Source organism: Meriones unguiculatus, chromosome 17 (genome assembly GCF_030254825.1).
Source record: "Meriones unguiculatus strain TT.TT164.6M chromosome 17, Bangor_MerUng_6.1, whole genome shotgun sequence".
Lineage (NCBI taxonomy): Eukaryota > Metazoa > Chordata > Mammalia > Rodentia > Muridae > Meriones > Meriones unguiculatus.
The window spans coordinates 53,177,590-53,202,465 of NC_083364.1; the positions used below are offsets into that span (position 1 = coordinate 53,177,590).

The 24,876-nt window shown below is 39.6% G+C and overlaps 1 long non-coding RNA gene across 1 annotated transcript in view; it reads left to right on the forward strand.

Moving 5' to 3' along the window:
• The window catches only part of LOC132648572 (uncharacterized), a 32,942-nt gene extending 8,603 nt beyond the window's left edge, over positions 1-24,339 (forward strand). Inside the window, exon 3 of the long non-coding RNA XR_009587002.1 lies at positions 19,925-24,339. This is a non-coding gene — a long non-coding RNA (uncharacterized LOC132648572). The remainder of the gene's footprint in view (positions 1-19,924) is intronic.
• The last annotated feature ends 537 nt before the right edge of the window (positions 24,340-24,876 follow it).

The window sequence follows — 24,876 nt, forward strand, 5'->3', positions numbered from 1 at the left end:
ACCCTTTCCGTCTACAATCCCGAGTAGAATATATGTCTCCAAACATGTTAACCCGCTCTCAGAAAAGGAACTGATTTGTACCATCCAAATAGCCCAGACTCTTCGATGAAGCTTCAGTTGTAGCTGCAGAGCTTAGTTCCCAAGGAGCTCTGGCAGCTACAGTCTCCTATAGGCAGCTAAAACACTCACATGTTGGGAGCTCCAAGTTTCTATGGTCAGCTTTTGCCACGCTTCCCATTTATTGCCCTTTTACAGGATGGCTGATGTTTTCCAAAGGTTCAAACTGAGAGAGGTATTGCTGCCTGGAAAAATTCTTCCTTATCAGTTTAGGAACTCAGTAACAAAGTGTTTACATTAGGCTCTCTATTTTTTTTTTTCCAAGCCCCATCCTAAACTATCACCGACAAAAGCATGCAAGTGAAGGAAAACTGGCTACAACAGAGATTTTGATTCTTCACTTAAGAATGGCCTTTGGGGGCTAGAGAGATGGCTCAGTGGTTGGAAGCACTAGCTGTTCTTCCGGAAGACCCGGGTTTGATTCCCAGCACCCACATGGGAGCTGACAAGTGTTTGTAACTCCTGTTTCAAGGGATCTGATACCATCATGCAGACATACATGCAAGCAAAACAGCAATGTACGTTAAAAAAATGAATGCCTCTGAAAATTGCTCAGTAACTCCATTTTTCATTGGAATATAGTTGAACACAGAGACTACTGTAATTTTCCCACAATCACACACACGCCTACTTCTTGACAGAGTAAGGATTTCAACCTAAGGGTGTGTAGATTCAAAACTCTCAGTGGTCTCAGCACTGGGGTTCCTTGTAAATTTTCTTCTTTTAAAAGTGTTCCTTGGTATTTTCCTGGGTTGTATATTATGATACTTATTGAGTGTGATACTCTCTTAGAAAGAAGATGACCCAAAAAATGTTTTCATGTGCTCCAGATACATGAAAAGGCTATTTTTCCTATTAATAAGAAACATGTTCCTGCTTTTTAAAAATTTTTGTTACCTTGGATTATGATTGTACTTGCCATCTTTTGTGGAAATGACCTGAAGACAGACTAAAAGACTGTGTCCTGTAAGCCTGACATTGTCTACTTGTTTTAGTTTCATTAATATCTGTATGATCAGACTGTGAAAAATTAGCATACATTATTCACTAAACCAGTCGAAGTAGAAACATAAAGCAAAAGAGCTAATATAATATTTAATAGCTTCACTAATTAATGCCTATGCATTTCCCCTTCTAGGGGCTGAACCCACAGCTTGCGCAGACAGGACAATTGCTCTGTGAATGAGCTCTATTACCAACACACTATTTAATTCCTATGAATGCCTAACAAGATTCCACTTAGTCACAGAAACTTGAGTATATGCAAGCCCATATGCAAGAATCCCCTTTCCTCTTTGGGTTAAGGGTTAACACCTCCTGGGAAAGGGAAGTTCAGGAATATGTTTATTTCTGATCCTCTCTTTAGCCATATGACAAACATCTATTAGGCAGATGAATAGACTGTATTATGGTGTCCTGTTATGATATCTCTGACAGCAAGCCTTGCTGAAACAGTACACCTTAATGGTCTTTCTAGATTCAAAACTGACAATGACGTAAAGTAAAAGGATTTGGGACAAAGAATTGGCTGAGTTCATGTTGCAGATCAGCCTCAAGATCCACCATAAGAAGTATGTTCCTGTTAGAAATAGTCCTTGTTCCTCTCACTTTGGGAAACCAATTGGTTACTGAGCTACCACAGGCTACATCTGAGCGGAGGTTCTAGGTTAATATCCATACATCAGGAACTCAATGACTGGCTCTTTGGCCTCCCCACCCCCCAAGGGAGGAGCAGTCCTGTTAGGCCACAGAGGAGGGCTTTGCAGCCAGTCCTGAAGATACCTGATAAAACAGGATCAGATGAATGGGGAGGAGGTCCCCCCCATCAGTGGACTTGGAAAGGGGCACGGTGGAGATTAGGGAGGGAGGGAGGGACTGGGAGGGAATGAGGGAGCGGGACATGGCTGGGATACAGAGTTAATAAAATGTAACTGATGAGAAAAAAATAAAATTAAAAAAAAAAGAAGTATGTTCCTACAAACATGGTTGAGCAAATGTCCTTATTGTGTATTTGAGCCTCTTTTGGATACATGTCTAGGAATGGTATGGCTGGATCTTGAGGAAGCGCTATTTCTAGTTGTCTGAGAAAGCACCAGATTGATTTCCAGAGTGGTTGTACAAGTTTACATTTCCACCAGCAGTGGAGGAGGGTTCCCCTTTCTCCACAACCTCTCCAGCATGTGTTGTCACTTGAGTTTTTCATCTCGGCCATTCTCATGGGTGTAAAGTGAAATCTCAGGGTTGTTTTGATTTGCATTTCCCTAATGGCTAATGAGGTTGAGTATTTCTTTAAGTGCTTCTCTGCCATTCAATATTCCTCTACAGAGAGTTCTCTATTTAGCTCTGTTCCCCATTTTTTAAGTGGATTACGTGGTTTGCTGCTTTTCAGCTTCTTTAGTTCTTTATATATACTGGATATGAGTCCTCTGTCAGATAAAGGGTTGGTGAAGATTCTTTCCCAATCTGTAGGCAGTCTTTTTGTTTTGATGACAGTGTCCTTTGCTTTACAGAAGCTTTTCAATTTCATGAGGTCCCATTTATTGATTGTTGCTCTTAGAGCCTGTGCTGTTGGTGTTCTGTTCAGGAAGTGTTCTCCTGTACCAATGAGTTCTAGGGTATTCCCCACTTTTTTTTCTAGCCTATTTAATGTGTCTGGTCAACCATGTTTGTAGCAGCTTTACTTGTAATAGCCAGAAGCTGGAAACAGCCCAGATGCCCCTCAACTGAAAAATGGATGCAGAAATTGTGGTACATCTATACAATGCAGTATTACTCAGCAATGAAAAATAAGGAAATCATGAAATTTGCAGGTAAATGGTGGGACCTGGAAAGGATCATCCTGAGTGAGTTGTCCCAGAAGCAAAAAGACACACACGGTATATACTCACTCATATAGACATACAACATAGTATAAACCCACTAAAATCTGTACATCTAAAGAAACTAAGCAAGAGAGAGGACCCAAAATAAAACGCTCAATCACCATCCTGAAAGGCAAAGAAGATGGACATCAGAAGAAGAAGAAAACAGGAAACAACCTAGGAACCTGCTAGAGGGCCTCTGAAAGCCAGAAGAAGAAAACAGAGCCTGTGCTGTTTTCTTCTCGGAACCTGCCACAGGGGGCCTCTGAAAGCCTCTGCCCTGCAGACTATCAAAGCAGACGCTGAGACTTATGGCCAACTGTTGGGCAGAGTGAATGGAATTTTATGTAAGAAGTGGGAAATAGTAAGATCTGGAGAGGACAGGAACCCCACAAGGAGAGCAACAGAACCAGAAAATTTGAACACAGGGGTCTTCCCAGAGACCCATACTCCAACCAAGTACCAGGCATGGAGATAACCTAGAACCCCTGCACAGATGTAGCTCATGGCAGTTCAGTGTCCAACTGGGTTCCATAGTAATGGGAAGAGGGAGTGCCTCTGACATAATCTGATTGGCCTGTTCTTTGATCACCTCCCCCTGAGGGGGGAGCAGCCTTACCAGGCCACAGAAGATGACAATGCAGCCACTTCTGATGAGAATTGAGACTAAGATCAGAAAGAAGGAAAGGAGGACCTCCCCTATCAGTGGACTTGGGGAGGGGCATACATGCAGAAAGGGGAGGGAGGGTGGGATTGGGAGGGGAGGAGGGAGAGGCTTATGGGGGCATACAAAATGAATAAAGTGTAATTAATAAAAGTTAAATAAAAAATTAAAAAAAGTATGTTCTTTTCTCACTACTGTCATTCAACTGAGAACACATTTGCATCACTTTTAACCTCATACCTGAGGGCATCAGGACAACAGTTACAGGGAAAACTGTGTGATGTGCTAATTTAAGAGCTTCTATGTATGTTGAAATATCTCCTTCTCGAGACATGTTTAGAATGAAACACTCCAAAATCACAGTGTTGGTAAGGTCTGAATGTGTGTGGTTTTGAAATTCGTACACTGGAACGTAAGGGACAAAGTGATGGGCTTAAGGCCTAGGCCTTTGGAGAAGTAATTAAACCGACAGACTCCTGTTCCCACAAATATGACTAAAGCCTCTATAGGAAAGGCCTCAGAATCTTGCCTGTCCCTTCCATCGCTTCTACCATGTGAAGAAGCAGTGTTGTACTCTTGTTTTTTTTCTTTCTTTGTGGGGTACAACAAGAATCTGCCATGTTGGAAACAAAGGGGAGTGTCTAGAGAACATTCAGTTTGCAGGTACTTTCATCGTGACTTTGCCAGAAAATTAATTTCTGGAAAATAAATTTCTGTTATTTATAAACTACCCAGACTTGGATATTTTGTTTTAATAGAATAAATACACTATTACAGATTTGGGGAATCATATAAGTCTGCAGCGTCAGTTGTGAATGCTGGCAGAAGCCAATGACTTTCAATATTAAAATAAACTTTAAAACTAGTAGTTATTTTGGGGAAATACCTAAACACATTGTTTTAGAATGTTTCATTCATGCCCACTAGATGTAGAGTAATAACTTTATGCTAAATAACATAGTATATTGATGATACGGCACTTGATAAAGTCAATATTTTTCTATAGTATTGAAGTTCTGTTGTGTATAGCCTTGCTTTGCACAGAATTAAGGCAACCCTGAATATTGGGGGTGGTTGACTAAGTTTGGTAGAAGCCCCAAGAATATGTTATTTGTAAAACTACTGTGTTCCAGAAAACAGTTGATGAAACAGCTAAATGGTGAACCTTACATGATGGTTTGTAGGCATTAATTAATGCCAGCAAATAGGACATCTCTGAGAACTCAGCTGACCAATAAGAGGAACTTTGTTTTCTGTATGAATGAAACTGGAATTTCTGCTTGAGTAGTTGTACTACAAAAGTCCTTTCACATACATGTCTTACAGAGAATAAAGGAAGCCATACAGCAGAAAAAAACAGGCTCACTGGGCTCAGAGAAAAGAAATTCAGGTTATAAACACTTGCAGCTAGAATTTTCCTAGATATTATGAAAGAAAATACCTATCAAGGGGAAGTGGAGGCTGGGAACTGGAGGAGGAGAGGGAGGAGAAACTGTGGAAGAGATGTAATATATGGGAGAAGAACTGAAAAAATGCAGTTGGGGTAACAGATGTTGAAATTATGCATTTTAACATTTATTATAAAAAAAGACCAAATTTATTTGTGAATTGTATGGAAAATGCTGATATAAAGAAGTGATTATCTTAATAGGTATTTGCGGATGATATACTCAGTGTTGAATACAGACAAGGCTTGCAAAGAACTACAAAGGATTACAAACCAAACCCTGGTGAAGTTAGAATAGGGATGAGTTGTCTCCTTTGCTTCCCTTATAATAAGGCATGGTGAGCTGAGTGCTGATCTCAGAGCTAAGACTAGAAGGTTCTGTAGATGAGTGACTGAAAAAGTCTGTGTGAGGGTGATTTAAGCTTAAGTTTCTGTATTAGCAGTAAAACATTGGTTTTTAAAAATTTTTCAAAATTAATTTATATTTTTCTAAATTACAGTTTATTCACTTTGTATTCCCGATGTAAGCCCCTCCCTCCTTCCCTCCTAACCCCACCCTTCTTCCTTTGTTTTCTCCCATGCTCCTCCCCAAGTCCACTGATAGGGGAGGTCCTCCTCCCCTTTCCTCTGACTCTAGCCCATTAGGTCTCATCAGGACTGGCTGCATTGTTTTCCTCTGTGGCCTCTTAAGGCTGCTCCCCTATCAGGGGGAGGTGGTCAAAGAGCAAACCACTGAGTTCTTGTTAGAGACAGTTCCTGTTCCCATTACTAAGAAACCCACTTGGAGACTGAGCTGCCATGGGCTACATCTGTGGAGGGGTCCTAGGACTTCTAGGTTATCTCCATGCATGGTCCTTGATTGGAGTATCAGTCTCAGAAAAGACCCCTGTACCCAGAAGTTTTGGATCTGTTGCTCTCCTTGTGGAGAATGCTCCTTTGGGATCAGTGAAATAATAAATAGCTGCAAGGGTAGAGGGCTTGCATGACTTGAATTCTTTCCCTGGATCCTGCAAAGTGACCAGTGAAAGGTAATCTTAACTATAACATGCACACACACACACATCCCAAATAAATAGATATCACCTATTGTAGAGCAAGTGGGATCAGAAGGGAAACATGATGAGGGCTTCAAAACGGCATCTATATTTGGTGGAATTCATTCTGAGGAAGCCAATTTGAGTGTGAGAAAGTTGTTCTGGGAATAGAGGAGAGACACAGAGAAGATTAATGTGGACGAATCAGATGTGGGTGAAAAAAGAGAGTTGAGAGAGTGTTCTCTGGTACTGCAGTGAGTGGGATATGTTGGGACACCCATTTCCACATGGGCACTCCACAAAAGTGACATCATTCATGCTTCTGGTTGGGAAAGAAATGTGAAAGCTGCCGAAATCAACATGGAGCTGTGAAGGAAACCCTAAGACAAAAATGTGCATGAATCTGGGAGGTTATGAGACACTGATTCTCCCCTCTGACTGGCTGCTAAATCACAGTGGCATCAATGACCGTGCCACACAACAGCAGTGTGCAGAGAGTATTGCTGTCTCACATATAAGAAATTCTACATGGACGTCTGTCCAGCAACCACTTGTTGAACTCTAGGCTTGTGCCACATTTTTTTTTTTTATTAGTCATTGTGGAAAAAAATTCTCATTTCCAAATATTATATGCAGTTCTCCCCAAATCTTGTCTTTACAAACATTTTTTTTTTGTGCTACTGACATAACTCAGCAATAAAATGTCTTGCCACCAAGCTTGATAACCCAACTTTGATCCCTAGGACCCAAATGGTAGAAGGCAAGGACTGAATCCTGAAGTTGTTCTCTGATCTCCGCATGTGTGCAGTGTGACAAGCCTGTGCACACAAAAAGACATGCACACACATGCGCAATAAGGAAATAAGTATAATTAAAATAATCAAAGAAAGGCTTCTGGCCTCGCAAGCTCTTTGAACAGGCGATGGCTGTGTACCATTGTTGCAAAGGTCCATTATTCCCAGATAGATTTTGTTCTTTGGAGTACATTTCTCCAACTTTTCAAAACTTAGTTGGTAGGTGTGTTTGTATACACATGTCCACATATATGTGTACATATATGCATTCACACATATGTACAAATGTATGTTCACTATATGTACACATATATTTCAGGTACATATATGGGTACCTGAAATAAGGGATTTCAAATCTGATCTCAAGGTACTTCTGGAGGGAGAGAAAGGAAACCCAGCGAGGCCTCTCTCCCTTTATTGTAAATGAATAAATTGAATTTTAAGCTATAAACAATCAATGTTTTACAACCTATGGTGCACATTCAATTATTCCCTATTTTGTTTTTCTGTATAAAATACTTATTTAATCCCTCCCAGATGTTATCATACATAATTAACTGATTCAAAGGTATTTCTGCCTACAATTGCATCAAGATTCTGTGGCTGGAGGGTGCATTGGGCAATCAGCATTTTTATAGATGATTCTAGAAAAGCTTTCATTTCCTTTGACACGAGGATCGCATAATGTATGCCTTCAAGTTGTCATTATTTGTGAATTAATAAGATAGTTTATAAGCTTCTTACCCATTTTAGTCAAGATGTAATTCTTTATCTAGCTAATGAGGGATTGTTAACACATAAGTAACATTCCAAGAGTGTGTCTCGCCCATTCTAGTAATTCAAATGCTTACCCAATTGGTGATAAAATTAAGATCTAAATTCAAGAGCACTTCTGTGTCCTTCCTCAATTGAAGGTATAACATGAAGTAAATTAAGACCCAATATAATTTATTGGATTTTTTAAAAACTTTGTGCACTTTTCCTAAAAAATGCCCCGAAGCATTAACAATAAAATTAACTTAAGCATCTGCATCTTCTTATTGCAATAATGATCTAGGCAAATGCAAACCAGGAGTGTGCAAATCAGGCAATATGCTCGGTTATCCTTGGAACATGGAAGGTTACATTAAAGATAGATAGTTATTTTAATTAGGAAGAGTGACATTTTTCTAATGCTTGCCCCTCCTTTAAAAAAATATGTTCTGCACCTCACTCTGCAAAGCAGCCAACAAAGCATGCTACTGTGTGTCGGCGGCAATACGGAAGTCATGTCTCGGCTCAGAATGTGAATGTCCCTGCTTCCTGTCTGCCCTGCCATGGCCTTCCACCCTCAGTCTCTGCAGGAGGTGACTTTATAGAGCCACACATAGCAGTGCATAGCGTAACTCTTACCTCAAGGGGAGCAGGAGTTCATTCTTGAGTCAGATTTAAGCGTATAACCCGGAGACTTGAGTTCAAGTTGCCCCAGATCCTGTATTTCAATGTGGAAGCAAGTTTATGAAGTATTTATACTTACACAGCAGAAGAAGGCTATGAGGCATTTTTTTTTTTCAAATACATTGGCATGGGTAACTAGTTGACTGGTTACAGCCAAGTGGCAAAATCTCTGCTATGAGTCTCAGATTCTGTCTGTTGACAGTCTTGGTTTCGGATTGGTAGATGTTTGGGTCTACTAAATTAAAACAATCCAGGAATTTTTAATTGATGGTGAAAAGGATTAGGTTAAACACAGAAGGGTAAAACAAATGGTTACAAAAGGAGTGAAAGCCAGCCTAAGGTAATTTTGGCTCTGAATTACAGTAGCTGAATTCTCCACAATCAAGTAGTAATTCATCAATCTTTAGAATTGTTAAGATAAGTAGAGTTTTTTGTTTGTTTGTTTGTTTGTTTTTTGGCTTAATTTAAATTAGCACATATACTAGCAATCCTCTACTGAGTAGCCGAGTGGGTCTCATGCAGCTCCTGTGCATGCCTGCTCCAGTGGGATGCACACATTTGTTATTCCATGCACAGGGATTCTGACAAGTCCTGTGCATGTATGTTTCCTTTATTGAGAAAAAATAAGAAGAAATATATTATATAATTGTATATATATGTATATACACACATATATGGAGTTTTGTATATATGTAGGAACAAAAGGAGTTTTGAAAGTTTTGTGTACCTGATTTTCTTTCTTGCACAGAAACCTCTTTTGTGCTAATGGAGTGAAAACGTCAACTTGACAGTTAGAGATAATTAAATCTCTTCCGGCTAAAATAACCTCTTAGATTAATATTTAAGCTACCCAAAGTTCACACTCTTTGCATAGGTTGCTACTTCTCTTACAAAGCGTTCTGCAGTCCTGCAGTGAGCCACCCCGGCCTTCCCAGGATGGCTGCAGGAGAGCATTAATGCACTGCTCCTGTGATGGGTGGGAGTTAGAAACTGGAAGGCAGAGGGTACTCCATTTCCTTGACTCTTGTGTGCCAGTGTGTGCATCTTCCTTCTCCTCTCCAGGCTTACCCTCTGCCTGGCTGCTTTTATGGCTCTCACATTTTCTAAGCACAGACAGCACTTGCTCATGTGATTTCTTCCTTCTTCATCTCTGTTGTGTTCAGGATGCAAGTGTCAGAGGTTGGGCTATTACTCATTTAACCCCAATGAGGCAGCCAGCTCTCAGGCTGCCATCCCAGGTAAGTGCTCTGGGACACAGCACTTAGTTGTTGCTTGCATGACACATAGGCCGTGGGGGAAAACAGGATCCTATCTCAGCCCGTTTGCCATTTTATTGCTCCACAATCACCCCAAATTTCAAGGTTGATTTGTTCCAGCTTTTCAGAGTTCCATCTAGCATCATTTCATCTTAACTAACCGGGGATGTTTTGTCCTTCTTGACTCCGATCTATAGCTTTTTGTGCTGGTTTTGTACCCTGGTGTTTTCCTCTTACTTCTCATTGTAAAGAAGTAGCTATTCACAGATGGGAAATGTGAGGGGAAGAGAAGATGACAAAGATGATCAATTCTCTGTAATCTTAAATCAAACGTAAGTCTCAGTTCTAGCTCTCCCAGCTGGGTGAGTCACCTGATATTAGATCAGAGGGCTCCAGTACATATTGGATCCCCAGAGAGCAGGGAAAGGAGATCTGTCATAAGATCCTAATCAGTGACTTCACAGTGTCAACAAGATGTGGTCCAGTTGTCATCTAAAAATATTCACCTCTTTAGCTGAGAAATGGAAGCTAGCTCTTATGATTGACTGTGGTGAGGATGGAAATAGGAACTGTCTTAGGGTTTCTATTGCTGTAAAAAGATCATGGCCATGGCAACTCTTAAAAATAAGAAAAACATTAAATTTTGCCTGATTTACGGTTCAGAGGTTTATCTCATTATTATCATGGCAGGAAGATAGGTGGCACAAAGGTAGACATGGTGCTGGAGAGGAAGCTCGGAGTTCTACATCTGGAGTAGCAGGCAGCAGGATGAGAGAGTGAGTCACTGGGCTTGGTTTGAGCTTCTGAAACCTCAAAGCCCATCTCCAGTGATATACTTTCTCCAACAAGGCCACACCAACTCTCTAACAAATCCACGCTTCCTAACAATGCCATTTCCTGTGAACCTATGGGAGCATTTTCATTCAAACCATGACAAGAGCCAATTACTTTATTTTTACTACATTTTAACAGTTGCGTTAATTTGATAGGGCCATCATAGCAAAACCCCATGGGCTGCATGACTTCAAAATAGAACTGTATTCCCTCATAACTCTGGATGTTTGAAGGCTAACGTCAAAGAGCGGCAGGTTAGGTGTCTGAGACTTGTTCTGTCTTGTTCTTGTGCACATGGGTCTCTCTTTTTAAAGTAATTTCTAGTGTCTTTTTCTCTTTAGGGAACACAAGTCATATTGGATTAGGGCCCTTGAGTGGGAAGTTTGCTGAAACTGATGAACCTACAGTTACTGTCACCCAAAGTGTCTAGGTAGACTTGGATTGACTATTAGTGTTGTGCATTTTATGGATTTGGACAAATGTTTGACGTCACATGTGTGTCCTCATAACATCAGATGGAGTATTTTCACTGCCTGAAATATCTGTGTGCACTATTGGCCTCACAGCAACCCCTGGCAACCACTAATCTTTTGTACTGTTGTCTTAGATTTAGATTTCAGGTAACTGGTATCAGTTGGCATATAGCTCTTACATATTAATAGCATCCTTAACTTAGTAACTGAGATGGTTCATGTTAATTGTCAGTGTGATGGAATCTAGAATCACTTGGGAGACAAGACTCTTGCAATTCCTGCTTATTATCTTAATTAAATAAATGGAGCTTATTTAATTAAATATCTATTTTTAATTAATTATTTACGCATAATCCATAATTTATTATTTAATTAATTATTCATTATTAATTATTTATGTAATTAATTAATTTAATTAATAAATGGGAATATCTTAATTAAATAAATGGAGTTGGGAACCTTCCCACCATGAGTGGCACTATTCCCTGACTAGGCTAGCAGCTTGAATACAATGGAGAAATCCAGGTAAGCATCAGCATGTGTGCACACACACTGGTCTGTTCCTAGAACTTCTGCTATGAATGTATGATTCTGTAAGAAATGGTCAAATCCTCTTCCACTTGGCAGTCCTCTGAACATCACATGAGCATTCTTGTCATCCACATGTGCTTGCCACCACAATTATGCCCTGTTGTGGAGTTTGTGGTGTTCTACCTTCGTTTTTGTTTGCATTTTCCTCATGACATATCAAGTAGAACGTTTTTGTTTTATATGCTTATTTGATATTTGCATATCTTCTTTAGTGGGTTCCATGCTAAGACCTTTGATCCACTTTTTTTTTTATTATTAAATTGGGGAGTTTGCTTTTTAATGTTACTCTTTTTTTTTGAAATTTAAAACAATTTCTATGTATTGGATTTTATTATATTATTACATTAAATTTTATTATTTTATTATATTATTTATTTTTAGTAGTATTAAAATGTAATTGTCACTGACAGATTCTTTTTTTTAGATTTTTTTTTAATTTTTCATCAATTAGACTTTATTCATTCTGCATCCCCCCATAAGCCCCTCCCTCCTCCCATCCCAATCCCACCCTCCCTCCTCCCTCTGCTTGCATGCCACTCCCCAAGTCCACTGATAGGCGAGGTTCTCCTCTCCTTTCTGATCTTAGTCCATCAGTTCACATCAAAAGTGGCTGCATTGTCCTCTACAATGGCCTGGTAAGGCTGCTTCCCCCCAGGGGGAGGTGATCAGAGAGCAGGCCAATCAGATTATGTCAGAGGCAGTCCCTCTTCACATTACTATGTAACCCAATTGGACTCTGAACTGCCCTGGGCTACATCTGTGCAGGGGTTCTGGGTTATCTCTATGAATAGTCCGTGGTTGGAGTATGAGTCTCTGGGAAGTTCCCTGTGTTCAAATTTTCTTGTTCTGTTGCTTTCCTTGTGGAGACCCTGTCCTTTCCAGCTCTTACTATTTCCCAGTTCTTACCTAAAATTCCATTCACTCTGCCCAACAGTTGCCCATCAGGCTCAGCATCTGCTTTGATAGTCTGTAGGGCAGAGGCTTTCAGAGGCCCTCTGTGGTAGGTTCCTAGTTTGTTTCCTGTTTTCTTCTTCTTCTGATGTCCATCCTCTTTGCCTTTCCGGATGGGGATTGGACATTTTAGTTAGGGTCCTCTCTCTTGCTTAGTTTCTTTAGATGCATAGGTTTTAGTGGGTTTGTCCTATGTTGTATGTCTATATGAGTGAGTATATACCATGTGTGTCTTTTTGCTTCTGGGACAACTCAATCAGGATGATCCTTTCCAGATCCCACCATTTACCTGCAATTTCATGATTTCCTTATTTTTCATTGCTGAGTAATATTCCATTGTATAGATGTACCACAATTTCTGCATCCATTCTTCAGTTGAGGGGCATCTGGGTTGTTTCCAGCTTCTGGCTATTACAAATAAAGCTGCTACAAACATGGTTGAGCAAATGTCCTTTTTGTGTACTTGAGCCTCTTTTGGATATATGCCCAGGAGTGGTATGGCTGGATCTTGAGGAAGCGCTATTCCTAGTTGTCTGAGAAAGCACCAGATTGATTTCCAGAGTGGTTGTACAAGTTTACATTCCCACCAGCAGTGGAGAAGGGTTCCCCTTTCTCCACAACCTCTCCAGCATGTGTTGTCACTTGAGTTTTTCATCGTGGCCATTCTCATGGGTGTAAGGTGAGATCTCAGGGTTGTTTTGATTTGCATTTCCCTAATGGCTAGTGAGGTTGAGCATTTCTTTAAGTGCTTCTCTGCCATTCAGTATTCCTCTACAGAGAATTCTCTGTTTAGCTCTGTTCCCCATTAATGTTACTCTTAAGTGTGAATTTTTGTATAAAAGCCCTTTAATATATATGTCTTGGGTAAATATCATTTCCCTGTCTGTGATATGTCTTTATATTCTCCCATTCTCTTGATATTTTATTTTGCATATGAGAATATTTTAAGAGCAATGAAATATGGTTTGTTAGTAATAACTTTCATGAATACTTACTCTGGCTTTATATTTAAAGTTATTCCTATTTTTAAGTTCATCTAGATTTTCTCTTATGTTATATTCTATGAAAAATTTGCAGTTTAGTTCTACATCTGTGATCCTTTTGAAGCTAATTTTCACATAAGTCATAGATCTGTGTTTAGAGTCCCTCTTTTGCATGTGAATACCTATTGTTCCGGCACCATTGTCTTGCTTCTTTGTCAAAGACCAGTTGATGTGTTTGTTTGGGTCTAGTCCTCATTTTTTTTTTTAATTTTCTTGCATTGATCTATTTGACTATTTTTAAATCACTATCACAACATTTTATTGACTATAGCTTCATAGTAAGACATTAAGTATCAACTTTCTTTGCTTTTCTTAAATATTGTTAGCTGGTCTCGTTCTGTTCTTTTGTTTCTCTGTATCAACTATGGAATCAATTTGCTGATAACAAAAATAGCTTGATGGGATTTTACTTAAACTTGCTGTGGATCTACAGGTCAGTTTGGAGAAAATGAGCATCTTGACAATGAGTCTTTTTATCCATGAAATGTAAACGTCTTTCCATTTATGTAGTTCTATATGCCCCTGCCTCTGTCTCTCTGTCTTTCTCTGGTTGTATATACACTTCAAAGCACAAAAGTTGACATCAAGTGTATTCTTTAACTTTTTGAGATAAGATCAGTCACTGAACTGGAGCTTGTTGATTTGCTTAGAAGGGTGCCAGGGATCCTGCTGACAGGAGGGACTAAACTCAGGTTCTCATGTTTGTATGGCAGTCATGTATGGCAGTATATAAGTTATCCCTCTGACCTGTTTAGTTACTAAAACATTATTCATATCTTTATATATTTCTCATACAGATCTTGTACATATTTGATTTATAGCTTCTGATTTCATTTTTGGAGATGTTTATGTAAATTCTGTAGTGCATTTAGTTTTGACTCTTCATTCAGTACAAATATAGACTGTAACTGAATATGTTTAAATTCACCTTGTATCTTGCTATATTTGTGTTTAGCATAGGGGTCTTTTCTGGTGTGTGTTGGGTTTTCTACATAAACAGTCATGTCTTGTGAGAACAGGAGGATTTTGTTTCTTCCTTCCTTTATTTCCCCTTTGGTTGTCCTGACTGTGAAGGAATTTCCAAGACATTGAAAAGTATTGAGAGGAAGACTGACTTGCTTTACCCCTGGTCTCAGTGGGAAAATTTCGAGTTTCTCACCAGTAGGTATGCAATTAACTGTAAGTATTTTGAAGATACCATTTTTTTTTTAATAAAGAAGAGGAGGGTTTCCTCTGTTGATAGCTTAGGTAGTGGTGTGATTATAAATCAGTATTAGATTCTGCCAATGCTTTTCTGCATATAGTTTTAAGATAGTGAGTTTTTTCTTTCTTTTGGCTATCAGTATGATGGTCTACCTTAATTGTTTTTCAAATGTTGAGACATCCTTACCTACTTGGACTAGATCCCTGTGGTTCAGGTTTTACTAATGTTTTCATTCAGCAACATTTCTTTTGTATTTATTGACTCAAATTTATTCCTTTATGTCATATTGGAAATTATTTGACAAATCCTTGTGTGGGTTGCTCTCTCTAGTACAAATAGGCTAGGAAACAACATCATGACTTCTATCCATGTTCATCCAGCTTCTACATTCTCTGTGTTTTATTTAGATAGAGAATCTGCAATATTTTTGGCAGGTGGATTATTGTCTCTATCATCTTCACCATTCTTTCTCACCACCTGTATACACACAGATGGAAGAGAGCACTCCTGGAAAGAAGAACAGAAGAGATGGATATTGACTTTTCATGGTGGCTTCATAATAAACAGCACGATCACCACTTCTACAATGTTTGTGGAGTGTTTCTTCGTTTTGTTTTGAGCAAGTGACCGTTATTTGCCATTCAAGACAATTTTTCCCCGTCCTCTACTTGTCATTCTTGCTGGTTTCTAAACACATACAACCACCACGTACTGAAGGGCATACTACTCTTTTTGTATTGCTGAAATAAGGAAATGGTATGACAAGGAGACATTGGGAGGTTTTGGCAGCAGGGACTTGAAAGGGGCTGTGAAAAGGTAGCATCCAGGGTTCAAAGCCTTGCTGAAAGCAGAACAAACAAATGACAACCAAAACAACAACAACAACAACAACAACAAAAATCAGTGGATGCTGTACACCTCATTATCAGTTCTGCCTCAACACTGGAAGAATTCAAACTCTTTCATTTTCATGATAGATGAATTAACTCGGGAAGGAGAACAAAGAAAGAGGTAGAAAGGGTCTGAAAGAGTACAGGACTAGTGAGTGTGAACATGAAAAACAGAAAAAAAACCAATAAAATGTAATGACCTTTGTTTCTTCATCTTGGCCTCCCAGTACCCCTTCCTGTCATCCATTCTACCAGATCTACAGACACTTCATGAGGCTGCTGCTGGCAGGACACGACCTTCAACAGGAGCTGTCTCTTTATCAGCCCCTAGCTTATTTTTTTTGGTACAGGCACACAGGGAGTAAGATCTTCCTTTACCAGGAGCCTCTGCGATAACACGCCTCTCCAATCATTTGGCCTGTTTTCTATTTTTTTCTATAGCATCTAACACCTTCCACTGTGCTAGATACTTTATAAATGAGCATTGACAAGTATCTCTTTTGGTCACTGAGATGGGACTTTAAAAGGGAATTGTTTTTTTTTTTCTGTGCCTCACACTGTATCCCAGTGTCTATAAGAGGTACAGTAATTAATAGTTATTTTTTTTTGCTGAATGAATGGATAGATGAATACAACTTAGTTAAGAGGTAGGAAAGAAAAGTCATAAGTGTCATCCCCTCACTTCCAATTCTTTCTCCTTAAAGTACTCCAAGGAGTTAAAATTAAAATAAACACGATACTCTGGGATAAGGTAGATATGTTTTCAGTGTGTTGTGTTTATATCAAACACAGCACCTCTAACTTGCAGTAGCTCAAAAGGAGTGCCAAATGTGCTCAAGTAAATGAGGAGCTGTTGTCAGTGACTTTGGAATTTTGTGAGAGAGTGTGGCAGGGACGAATGGAAGCAATGTTACCATGATGAATTTCCTCTCTGCCTGTGGCTAGCTGGCAACCTGCTTATGAGGCTATGCAAGCAAATCTCTCTGTTTTAGGATTATTACAGTAAGGCACACTTTTAGGAAGAGATTTCTACTTTGGTGAATAACAGAATCAATAAGAGATTAGCAGAAATTTCTTGAAAACTAACATGTCAGCTAATAGAGCACATGCACATATTTGGGTAAAGAATTTCTTTTTCCTTTCAGTGCTCATTTCCAAGTAATTATAAACATTTAAAATTATTTCAGTTTATAATATTGTCACGTGAAAAAAATAGAATCAACTGTATGCATTTCTTCCTTTTGTCTTCATGCTGAAGATAGAACCCAGGACCCCCTGCACACTGAGTGCAAGCCACACCCCTGAGCTATCCTCCAGCATTGCTTTCATTTTTGAACTGAACACCATTTTAATGAGAGCTGTACGCATGCACGGGGCAAGTAAAAAGCTGTGAATTCTGCAATCCCATCATGTAGATCTTGATAGAATGAATATTTATACGATGTGAAATTTTAAAATGAGATGACTAGAGAGCAGTGCCTTGAAATTGTCTCCAATTGCAAATCCCATCTCCCATTTATGTCCTCTGTGAGAGCGTGCTGAGCCTCTCAGCCTGTTTGGGGTTTTCTTCCTTTAGAACGGGAGGCATGCTTTGCACTGCTCTCAGAACAATTGCTGACTCCGTATTCTGATAACTCAATATGTATCCTATTTGCTGTGCAAGGTTGTGGTTTTAAAATGTACAGTTCAGCTTAAGATAGAACTGTGATAAATTTAAAATAAATGTTACAAATGTCAGCTTCATAAGAAGATGAAACGGGATTTAGAATCTGATCGTATGTTAAGGCACCCCAAATATTTACTTAGATAAAATATATTTTAATGTTGATAAAAATGTATTTTTTCAGTGATGGGAAATGAAAAGCAACACTTTGCCATAAAAAAGGAATCTGGAGAAAGGGTATTAAAACAAATAACCAAAGTACTAAATCCTTAATTCTCTTATTCAGGGCTTTTTTTTAAATTTTATTTTATTTTAATATTAGTTATAGTTTGTTAACTTTGTATCCCAGCTGTATCCCACTCCCTCTTTCCCTCCCAATCCCACCCTTCCACCCTCATCTCCTCCTGCCCCTTTCCAAGTCCACTGATAAAGAAGAACCTCCTCCCCTTACATCTGATACTGGTTTATCAGGTGTCTTCAGGACTGGCTGCAAAGTCCTCCTCTGTGGCCTAGCAAGGCTGCTTCTCCCTGGGGGGGGGGTGTCAAAGAGCCTGCCATCGAGTTCATGTCAGAAACAGTCCCTGTTCCCCTTATTAGGGTACCCAGTTGGATACTGAACTACCAAGGGCTACATCTGAGCAGGGGCTCTAGGTTGCATCCATACATGGTCCTTGTTTAGAGAAACAGTCTCATAAAAGACCCTGTGCCCAGATATATTTGGTCCTTGTGGAACTCCTGTCCTCTCCAGATCCTATCAACTCCCCCCCTCCCTTTTTTTGGTTCCCTGCATTCTGCCGGAGGTTTGGTGATGAGTCTTAATATCTGTTTTGATACACTGCTAGGTAGAGTCTTTCAGAGGCTCTCTGTGGTAGGCTCCTGTCTTGTTACTTGTTTAAGAGTGAGTTTCCATTACAATTTTTTGGAGGGCAAAATTATAATATCAACAAATACAGACATACAAGAGACTTTCCTTTCAGTAAAAATGGCAGTTGCTACAATCACTGGGCTGAAGCTGAACTCATTAGAGCTTTGCTTATTGTTTTTATATTGATTGGCATCATGGCTGATAAGACCGTCTCAGAACACAACACTTACTAAGTTATATTAAGGGAGAAGAAATAACTGATTTGGATTATTTAGTCAGTCTTTAACACTTATCTCTGCCTATTTTTGGCTACACCCATGTTTACCTTAATTTTTATTGCTAGAGAATAATCTCCTTCAGGGATAATGCTCAGAAATAGGCTATGTTGGAAATGTTCTCTCGAGTGAGACTTCTAGGGCTCATATGCTTAATGGCTTCCTTGACATAATGAGATACTACTTGATACTCAGTGAGAAGCTCACCCATTCAGCTGGAGTCCTCAGAGATAACAGCTTTGCTGTTATCCAAAAGCACACAGCGGTGCTGTGGAGCCCAAGACATCAGTCATTTGTGGATGACCGTGAAACGGAGTGGAATTGGCTTCCAGTGAACGTAAGATATAAGCTGCAGCTAGAGATGATATTTGCAGAAAACAGTGTCCATAAAACTGTCAGGAAAAATAAAATTTCCATTGGTTAAAAACAGAGAAAAACCTTTAGAAAAATCTTTCTGGGCAAGCCAAACATATCTGACTTATGTGCTAGTCATTTTCGAGGCCATGTTTCTTCCTTCCTTTTTTTTTTTTTATTCTTTTCAAAAAATTTACGCCTTTTTCTTACTTCTTTTTCCCCTCCTCTGTGAACAGCAATGAGGTATTTGGACAAGGCAGCAGAGCAGAAGCATTTGCTTTTGCAGAGAATGACAGGAAAGAGCAGCTTAGGCACTGGAATGCTTCGCCCCTCTCTTTCCTATCTAAATATTTATGTAGTTGGCGCTTTCCGCTGCCAGACACATGTGTGAAACATCAGACTACTACCAAGGATAATACCAGGACGGCACTCTTCTTTCCGCATGCCATCTTTTTGCGGGACAGTGGCTCTGGAAATAACCCCTGACAGTTACTACTGCAGTTACACAGGTTGACAGAGATCCTCAGACTATTCTCCTTCCATGGCATTTCATTACAAGTCCCATTAAAATGTGATTTATGGTCTCAAGTATTCGGTGCATTGTACCGAATCATTCTTCAAGGCAGATATTCTACCTTTCTTTTCGGAGGAATTGAACAAAAAGCTTCTCCTGCCCAAACACTGTGTATATTTTACAGCATTATAATACTGAGTCCTTAAAGAAACTGAATTGTTACACCAGATTACCTTTATTTTATTATTGTAGCCATTATCCAGCATGTTTCCCAAGGACCCTTCTCTAGCATATGTGTGGATTTTGAAGTACTTTAGAGCAGAAGTTATATTTCTTGAAGGTATATGTATTTGCTATCCATATAGAAAAAGAATTAAATGGTAATTAGAATAATGAAGAGGATTTAGGCTTTGCTTAATTCTGATTTAGTGTGACCACCACAACAATGCCACTTTTCTATCTGAAAACTTCTACTGCCTTATAGGTAGTTTCATACTGTTTCAGAATTTGTCCCTTTGTCTCAAGTTAGTCCCTGGGTATTATGTGCCGTGAGCACCAGGCTTTATTTCTTTAGACAGCATAGAAATTAGGAGGGATGTGCCTAGAAACATTTTTTTTCTTTTAATGCTCAGTTTCTTCCATGGCTTCTTTCTTCAGGAGACAAGGACTCTCGAGGCTGCGTAACTGAGTGACGTGTGCGCAACGCTGATTTCCACCTATACGACTTCCTTCTTACGAGTGGATCATGGGACTGGCTTTAGGTTAAAACCCCATGTGTGACTTTTCCAGTTTGAAAATGAGGAGTTGTTCGGGTCTTCCACATCGGGCATCATGGGAAAAGCTGCTCTCCTTATACATGACTCAGTTCCCAAGCTGCTGCGTCATGATCTGCAGAGGGCAAGACATTCAGGAATTTCTGGCTTGCCGTGTTCTTCTACTTATCTGTATTCCCTGTCCAGGTTCCTCATTATTGTATCCTCAGATGGGCTTGTCTCCTGAGATGCCTGTATCTGCAAAAGCAAGAAACCTTGAAGATACTTTTTATACCTTGACCCTGTACTTGAATATTTTTGATTCCAAGGAGTTCTTATTGATTCCCCACCAGGCTCCCTCGGTTCAGGAAACCTCCCCCCTCAGAGCTTTTGTTTGAGATGACCTGATGTCACCCTCATGATCCTTACTGGAGACATGAATCGTGGGAGAGTCAACACTTTCACTAGTTTGACCTCATGCTTATAACTATTACACTAATGACAGAATGCTTGACAGTTACTGTCATTTTGACATGTTTTAGCCAATGACTCCACTGCCTAGGAGCTTAGCTTAACTCTGCTCATTTCTTGGCAGATAATAGTGCTTCCATGCAGAGGAATATGATTTCCTTTAACAATCACATCTTTACTTATTCTGGGATATGCACATGTGCATGTATGTATGCGAGCACGCATGCTAAGGCGCTCATGTGGAACTCAGAAGACAGCTTGTGGGAGGTGGCTTTCTCCTTCCGTCTTGTGGATCCTAGGGTTTGAATTTAGGTTCTCAGATGAATGTTGGCAGCACTTACTTTTACTCACTGACTCACCTCTGTGGCCTGAGCGATCCTATTTCAGCTGCAGCCTTACACCCCAAATCTAAGCACTGTGATTAAAACCAGGAGTCCAGCCACTGAATCATACCTTGGAGTTGCACATACCGAGGGGGAAGCAGCCAGGACAACTTACTTTATGGGTCTTCACTGTAAGACTCAACTCTTGAGGTGTTTACATCTGTGCTGTAACCTGCCTTCCCCTTTCCATGAACCAAGATCTTAACCAATGCTGTCTTTAATGAAATAATTGGTATTTACTGAATAAGAAATCCGTGCCCTGTATTATGTTGATGATATGGTGATAAAAACACCTCAGAAGATTTCATCACAATATTGAATCAAAATACGAATGAGTAATGCTTGCAAACAGATGAGCATACATTTTGCTTGTTGGGAATTCATGCTTTATCCTAGCAGCACACTGATTCCCCAGCTTGTGGAGACAAGGAGACAAACATCTGTGCCACCTTTCAGTTTTGATTCATGAAGGCACTTTCTTACTATACAACCCTCGCTGGACTGGAAAACACGTGTAGATGAGAATGCCTTGAACTCAGAGTGATGTTTCTGCCCCTGCCTCTTCCTAAGTGCTAGAGTTACAGTTACATACCCCCATATCCAGCCTGCTTCCTGTTTTGCGATAGAAGTAAAAACTAATATTCTTAATATAAGAATGAGAATCGTTCAATAAACTCTAAAATTGAAAAAAAAAACAAATAGTGAAGTAAATTCTAGAAAGGGGTAAGCCTGAACGGAGGAAAGAAAGAAAAGAAGCTAGCTCTGTTTGGGGAAATGAGACTCAGAAATAAAATAAGGATAGGCATTTCTGCTTATCAATATGCCTGAGCCCCAGATAACAGGGATCATGGGTCCACCGGGAGAAGGCCACCCCTGGGCTGTGGGAATGGTGCTAGTGAGAAACTCAAGAGTTCCTTCTCATCTTTATCACTCTCAGCATATTTTTGTAAATAACAAATCGCGTAATACTGGGCTCTTTGGCTACTGTCGTTGTGGATGGATCACCAGTCCCAGGGACATGTCATGTTGAAAAGTTGTCTTCATCAAGGACAATCTATTTCCTAAAACTATGCCTCAAGAGCATTTTCAGTGGTCAGTCAGGGCAACCGCTTCTGGCTTGGGACTGAGAGATTTTGTCTGAACTTTCTTTAACCTGATGCTTCACAAATAAGAACAGGTTTGCCATTCTGAGCGACATCTTGGATGTCTGGAAATGTCTTAGCTGTCATGCTGGGGTGTTTGGGTATGCCCACGTGGAGGCCAGGGATGCTGCTAACCAATATACGCTTTCGAAGGCAGCGCCATTGCCCCCCAGCAAGGAATATCTGATCCCAAATTGCAAAAATACCGAGATTGAGGAACAGTATGTTAAAATAATCTTTTGTTCCTTGAGGAACAGTGATTTTCATCCAGAGAAACAACTTAAGCAACCAACAGCGGTAAAGGCTTATTTAATTTTCTACTGGGTTTAGAGTTCAGACCTTTTGAGCCCCAGAACAGAATGGAAGAATTCGGTGGCTTGCTGGTCCATGCTAACAGTAATTTTCTCATAGCATTATCTACTCACAGCTCTTTCCTCTTTTAACCTTCCTGATGATATTGAAAAATCCCAATCTACGGTGTCCTGATGAACTCAAAGAATAGGGAATAGCAGCCAAGAAGCATATTATATTTGACAGGGAAATTATGAAAAAGGCAGTCCTTACCAGGTTCACTTCCTTTCACTGAGTTTCCCCACTAGCTACTTTTTCTCTGGTTCTGGCTGGAGTCTTTCTAGATTTGCCCTTTTTTTGGCTATAAGATGCTTCATAAATCCCTTTGGGGTGAAGCCTGATAGCTGAGTTCTGATGGGTTAATTGCATTTAATCCGCTCATTTATGAATGCCACCAAAGATTAAAGCACGTGAAAAATTAAATAATGTGAGATTGCATTGACTCTGTGGGAGAAATATTCTTGACCCTTAGCAAATCTTGTCCTTGCTTCATTTTGGTGAAGTTTATTGGCTTTGAGCAGGCTTCTTAAGTCTTTTCACTTGTGAGTCCTTTGTGTTCAAGAAATATATATTTTTTGGACATTGGGTATACAGATATAAAATACATATACAAATCAAACATTAATTAATAAAGACTTATTAAGAAATTTGCTTAAAATCAGTCTTTGGTATACATATAATTTTTTCATTTATTAAGGAAGAAAGCAGACTTGCATATTAATAGCATTAATGTGCTTGTTTAATGTTACATAAAGAACTATATCTTGGGTGAATATTTGCTACTATAGGATGTACAGACTCTTCACCATTTTTAAGAGTTGATCTGTGTTTTTATATTTTAATTGTCAACGTTGAGAATGTCATTTCACGTATTCAACAAAGTGGCAGAAGCATACCAAATATCATTTCAGACATCGTTGGAAACTCTGTCCTAACCCCATGCCCAAAATTTATTTAACAATTTTTAAATATAATACAGGTCAGCAACTCAATCAGTGAACGTTAAACTCAAACAACCCAACAGTGCAACCCAGACATACATATTCGATACCTATGTGTTGAGGAATGGCAATTAAAAACAAAACAAAACAAAACAAAACAAAAAAAACTACTTGAAGTCTTCATTTTCCGTAATCAAACTATTATGTCTCTATAAGAGCAGAAAATTTGAATGTACAGTGCAAACGCTGCATTTCATGACTTTTAATATTCCTAAACCCGAGCTGGGGTGTTTCAGACACTATTAGCTGGTGTTGCTTAAGGCGACGGTGCATGCTGCTCATGTTGGGTGCTCAGAAACAACCAGCACGATGCGTAGAACTAAGAGCTGCCAGAAGCACCTTGCTGTCACTGTGCACTTGAGGTTGAATTAATTTTTGATTGTCACACATTCAGAAACCTTTTATTCTTGCCATTTTTTTCCCATCAGCCTCACTTTGAGTTACATGTTCTCATGTAGGATTTTAGGTCACAGTTTAAGAAGCTGGTGACCTAGTTTGTGGAATGGTAAGCATTTGAGACACCCTTCAGACAAGAGATTCCTATTATCAAGGCTGCAGAGGAAGGGTTTAGAGGGCACGGAGCCTGCTCTCTTAAACTGCTGAGGGAGCGGAGACTCCAGGCAGGTAAGGGGCTAGTACTGGGTGACCCGTGAGTAGCAGTCCTTGGTCTGGAGTTCAGGTTGTTTTATGAGTCCAGTGGTCTTATGGTTTGATTTTGTACTGTAGATCATATTCATCTCTGTGTGGTCAGAGGTGCCCAGAATGCACTGCAGTAGAGTTGGACCTATTTTTTCCTTGTATATGTACACATCACTTCAGAGCATTAAAGCTTCTCTTATGTATGTTATGTCATACCAAAAATGCTTTATTGCATTAATAGAACACCATTTTTGTTTCCGTTGATGAAAGGAAGTGAACACTCAGAGATAGGAAGTAACATTTAAAGGAAAGCAACTAAACCAAAAACGAAATGACAGCAAATAAAAACTGGATCTAGAATTCTGTGTTTTTCTCATGGTTTATTACAGAGGCAATTACACATTGGTGTAAACGCACCTGATGTCTACAGATGCTTAGCTTTATGCTTGATACTGGGCTGAGAGTATAAGGAGTATCCACTCCTTATAATAGGAGGAAGACACACTTATGAACCATTTATTAATTGTGTTTCACTAGTTCTTTGTAACTTTTGTACATCATACTTTCATCCTTTTTTTACCCCCAAACTCTTCTCAGATCCTTCGCCTTTCATATCTATCCACCTTTTTGTCTTTTTGAATAATTTGTACCACTCAAGCATTCTTGGATGTGTGGCCTTTCACTGGAGTGCTGTCAGCTTAGCAGAGGATACACACTTAAAGAACATCCATTCTCCATCTCCTAGCAGCTATTAATTGCTAAAAGCTCCTTAACTAGGGGTGGGAGAGTGTACCCATTTGCCTTCCCATGGTGGAATTTGGTCTGGCTGGAGCTAGCACAGATGTTGTGCATACTGTCATCACCACTCTT